The sequence below is a fragment of the Mirounga angustirostris genome, unplaced genomic scaffold (genome assembly GCF_029215605.1).
Source record: "Mirounga angustirostris isolate CCGP_5_RB_7025 unplaced genomic scaffold, mMirAng1.0.hap1 SCAF_2, whole genome shotgun sequence".
NCBI classification, from domain to species: domain Eukaryota; kingdom Metazoa; phylum Chordata; class Mammalia; order Carnivora; family Phocidae; genus Mirounga; species Mirounga angustirostris.
Window position 1 is genome coordinate 45,592,641 of NW_026991710.1, and position 5,324 is coordinate 45,597,964.

The following is a 5,324-nucleotide window of genomic DNA, read 5'->3' on the forward strand; positions in this document are numbered from 1 at the left end:
GAGAGAGAATCTTAAGCAGGCTTCATGCCAAGGCCAAGCCAGACATGGAGCTTGATCTTACAACCCTGAGATCATGACCTGAGCCAAAATCAAGAGTCCTTCGCCCAACTGACTGAGCCACCAAGACGCCTCTGATAGCCTCCTTGTTTAAATATGTCAACAGGTAGAAACCAATAATGCTACACTTTGAAGTGGATGGCTTCTGATGAGACTTCAACAGGTATGGCCAAGAGCCATCAGTACTGGTCCCTCTGCCATTTTCCTAATTGGATCCCTCAGTCAAGCACTTTGCCCCTTAGTACATCAAGTCTTGGAATCTTCCAGGGAGCAAGAGCAATAACACATTGCCTTGTTCCTTGAGAAGATGAACAAAATGAGATTAATAAAGGGACCCTCTTCCTTGGACACAAGCGCTGCATAACCAAGGGTTTAATGATTATGGCAACCTATGAATTGGTGTATCTTTTTTTTTTAATTAAAAAAATTTTTTTTGATGTCAATTTATTATTTATCTCTTTGCCAATATTCACACAGGCAGGCGGTCATAAAACAATCAAAAAGATCCTCTAAAATAGTCAAGGCATCTGTTTTACCTCAGTTCCTTTTTAGAAACCTGGAAATCAGGAGCCGTGACATTTATAAAAAAGTTGTGTTAAAAATATCTGCCATATCAAAAATATTGTTTGAGGGTCACTCTTTAAAAGATTTTAAATTGTATCTACAGCTTAGGCAGGCAGACGGTGGTTCTTGAGGGAAGATTCGATGTAAATCGGCAAAGGACTGCTTCCAAATTTTTGACTCCTCAATTATTATTTTGTTGGAATAAGCCATTGAGAAAGCCCACTGTTCAGTAATTAGCATCCTGTCCAGTCTCTCCAATCAAGACCATCATGTTTCACCTGGCCTTAGTTAAAAAAATGCGTGTGGGCAGTTCTGATCTGACCCTCGGGGGCCCTGCCTTGTGTGGAACTGCCTTCAGTGCACATGCCCGAGTCACCATTTACCGAATAAGAAGGCCTGTGCAGCGAGAGATTTTGAGAGCTGTGGTCTAGTTTTAGTGACCTGTGCCATTTTAACTTCTTTGGTAAATGTCCATTCTTGAGATGTAGGCACTTGCTCCTCCTTCCAAAAGAAGGTATCTCTTCCTGGGACAGAAGACTCCTCTGAAATAAATTCATTGCCTAAAAAAAACAAAGGAAAAATGAAAAAGAAAAAAAGCCAAAGACCTTAACTGCCCTTTCCTCCAGAGGAGCTCTGTGGAGTGGCTGGCTCTCCCCAGCTTGTCTTTCCTTCATTCGTCTGGGTGCTACTGCCTTTCCTGGAACTGTCCCTGGTGTAGAGGTTGTGGTCCTTGATGTAGGTGATGACAGCGTCCGGGAGCAGGTACTTCACGCTGTGCCCCTGGCTCAAGGCCCGCCTGATGTATGTGGATCTGAGCTCATTCTGCACGGGCTCCCTGGCTAGGTGAACGTTGCATCAGTACCTGTGCAGGATGGGCGAGCCCGAGATATATTCCTCTGGGTTGTGACCTGTCCGGCTCCCACACAGCACGCCAAACTTCTCCACTGTCTCCTGGATGTGTGTGTCTTTCCAGAGGTTGGGGTTCTGGAAGGTCTTCAGGACATCTGCCCCACAGAGGAGCTTCAGCTCAGGCACAGCTCTGGGGGCTGTGGAACGAGCCCTGCCATGGTCTAGGCCTTCCTTTTGGGGCAGAGACCTAAGCAGTTCGCTGTGATGATGCCTCAGCACCTTCACTGTCTCCATCCACTGCACCTGCTCACTCTCCCAGTGGCCCACCCAGGCCCAGTTGGACATCTGCAGGGCCAGTCAGGCCATGGCCACCCAGTGGTGGGCAGCCACGAGGTCTTTCTTCCTGTAGTTGTCATTGACAGGAGAGATGATACCCCTGATCACCTGGTACATTCCTGTTTGATGTAGGTGGTCTCAGGCCATCTCAAACAAGCGCAGGTGCATGTTGGGGATGGGACTGAAGGAGCCACAGGCCAGGAGCACCACTGGGATGCGGATCTTCATCTTGTCAGGCACATCCACACCCATGGCAGTGGCCACCCTGCCTGCACATGGCGGGGCTCCGCAGAGGTTCTCTGCGAGCCTCGGGGGACTGCCAAGGACTGGGGTATCCGTTGTACTGAACCCGGGCTCCTGGCCTGCGTGTGGCCCTACCCCAGACCACCGCGTGGGATGGCTCCTGCTCTGGCGATGCAAGGCCCCAGGACGAGCCTGCCCTGTCCCTGAATTGGCATACCTTAATCCCACACCACATTGTGTCTTTAGATTCTAGAAGAGTTTAGCGAAATAATCAAAAGCAAAGGAATTTGAACTTTTTTCTTAGCTTCAGAAAGAATTTCTATAAATTTCACAGTTGAGTTCTCTTAAAGTAAAGGCTGTTTTAAAAGAGTGAACAAGGTACTTTACACAGATCTCTCAGCTCTCAAAATAGACCTGTGAGATTCTGATGCAAAAAGGAGCCATAATTTCTTCTCTCACAGGTGCAGTACAAATAAAATGATTTCCACTTGTTTTTCTTGTCACTTTAGCCACTACCATAGCTTTATTATAGCTATGTGTTTCCCTCCTCTTTGCCCTGCCAATTGCTCCTAAGATTTCCCACAGTTCTTGTCTGAGAAGTAAACTTATAAATTACCTGACAGTAAAGTCAGGGGATAAGTAAATCACCATCCAGTCATCACAAAATCAGAATGTTTATGATATATTAAACCTTTAACAAGTCAATTGCTTCTTTTGAAAAATGTGTCTGTTCTCCTTCATGCTGAGAACAACCGAGTCACTTCATGAATTTTGCTCTTGATATAAGACTAAAGGCACAATGTCTTCAGGTGATAAATTATGTCAAACATCTAATAAGATGGCTAAGCAGCATTAATGTCTTTTTATTTTTAAGAATCTTATTTCATAGTTTAATTCCCTGTAGAACAGAGTTGAGCTCTGTGTCTTTGATAACTCAAGTAGATAATGTAAAATTTGTCCTGAAGTTTCAGGGAGTAAAAGTTTAGGCCCTACAGGCCCTGAGCCATTTATGCTGTCACCAGACATTTTCCTCCTAAGTAGTCTTCAGAATTATGCTGTATGTGCGTGTATATGTATATGTGTGTCCATCTGTTCTAAGAGTTGTTCATCAGACCCCAGTTTGTTAATGACTGTTGTTCCTGCTTGACTTCAGTGAATTTTGCTCACGGATGACAAACTGGGGAGCATATTTGTCAAACCCAAGTTCTTTTACAAAGCCAAAAGTAGAGAGCTTGAAAAAAAGATTTCAAAGAAGGATTTGGACATTAGAGTTGAGCAAGAATGTTCACATTTGCTGAGAGTGATAGTCACTGCAAACAATGGGCTCATTGAGCCTTGAGGAACTCAAGCAAGGCTACCAATTTCCAGATGAAGAATTTAATACTAGAGGAACGTGTTGGCCTATTAAATATAGAAATCCATTTCTGAGAATGGTTGATAATTGGATCCTTACAAAAAGGCAGTTTCTCACAGGAAGTTTCAAAATGATTAAAGAAAACATTCCCGAGCCTTTCCAAATGGTATAACTAGTAATCAGATGTAATGTGAATACTCTTTGTTGAACTGAAAATAAAGAAGAAAAATATTCTTTTAACCCTGCCTCCCCATTTCTCTCTCTCAATCTCTCTCTCTCTCTCTTTCTCTCTCATGCACACACACACATACACACACGCCCTACATATGTACATGTAGAGTCCACATAATGCTTTTTCAAACTTAGGTATTTCTGTGGATGAGAGTTTCAGAATAAAATATCCTATCTGGCCATGTCTCATCCTGTTTCCTATCTCAAACAGCTCTTCCCCAGCTTACGAATAAGCTCCAAATAGAACTTCAGTATTTTTGGGTTGTCCAACTAACTAATAATCATTTCTTTTTCTTTTTCTTTTAAGATTTATTTATTTGTTTTACAGAGGAGAGAGCATGCACACACGTGCAGAGGGAGAGAATTTCAAGCAGACTCCCTGTTGAGCATGGAGCCCCACTCAGGGCCGGAGATCATGACCTGAGCTGAAGCGGAGAGTTGGATGCTTAACTGACTGGGCCACCCAGGCTCCCCTAATCATTTATTTTTCTTGTGTATGAATATTGCTGAAGAAAGTTGATTAATTCTCTCAAAGATTAGGTTCATCTTGACATCTTTATTTTAGCTCTAAACACAAGGTGAAGGGCCAAAAAGACTTTGGTGAGTGTAGCTGGGAGATGAGCAGTCTTTTAACGCCCTCTGTTTAGAACCTCCATTATCATTTTTCTCATACAATGAGTCAGATCATCCTCTTTTCATTAGCCAGCCCTCCCAATGGCTTGGTCTGCTTCAAATGGATTGCTAGCTGCAGATCATGCATGCTCAAATATCTCATCATTTCCACATAATTCCCCTAATTGAGAAACTTGTACTTTCATTGCGTCCTCAAAAAGCAATTTCCTAATGACTTATTAAAATAATGCCATTTGCCAGCCTTTTAAAAAGTCCCACTTTTGCATGGTGTCATGCTATAATTAGTAATAAAGCATCAGTGATTAAGCTGAATACCAATTTGAGGCATTTGCCTTAACGGAGTTTGGTCACTAATAGGGTATGGCACTTTGCTTGTTCCTTGATACCTGAATGCTGCAGCAATATCTAGATCCTCGGATTACCTTGAAATGTTGATTTCAGACTCTTGAAACCATGGCAACAGTTGGTTCAAATGAATCCCGGAGCTTTAAAAAACCAAGATTTTGTTGTTGAATTTCTTTGCTTTTTTTTTTAACCCCTTGGTCATAAAACTCATGAGAAAATAGTTACAGCCAGACTTTGTATAAATGTGTTATCCGTTCACCTTTCTATAGAAAAGGGCAGACCACAGGTATGATTACTTTCCCACCAGGGAGAGAAGGGAAAACTGATATGGGGGTCCCATGACTGGTGTTTAAAGGTTACATGATAATACAGTAGCAGAGTAGTAAAGAAAACAGTTATTAGAATCCACCTAGTTGTTTAAGCTTAGAAATCTCCCCTCCCATATCCACCTCAATACCAAAAACCTCAAATTCTACTGACAAAATATTTTTTGTATTTCTTCCCTCCTCCTCATTCTCGTTACCACTTCCCTAATCTAGGCAATAGCCCTTTAGCCCAGCTTCCTGCCTCTCATCTGGCACCTTTTATTTTATTTTTTTAAATTATTTTTTAAAATTTAAATTCAAGTTAGTTAACATATAGTATAATACTGGTTTCAGGAGTAGAACTTAGTGATTCATCACTTATAACCCCCAGTGCTCATCCCAACAGA

The 5,324-nt window shown here is 42.4% G+C and overlaps 1 pseudogene; it reads right to left on the reverse strand.

Annotated features, from left to right (window-relative positions):
- Positions 1–1,227: 1,227 nt before the first annotated feature.
- LOC123848950 (nicotinamide/nicotinic acid mononucleotide adenylyltransferase 3-like) lies at positions 1,228–2,034 on the reverse strand (annotated as a pseudogene).
- Between the last annotated feature and the right edge of the window lie 3,290 nt (positions 2,035–5,324).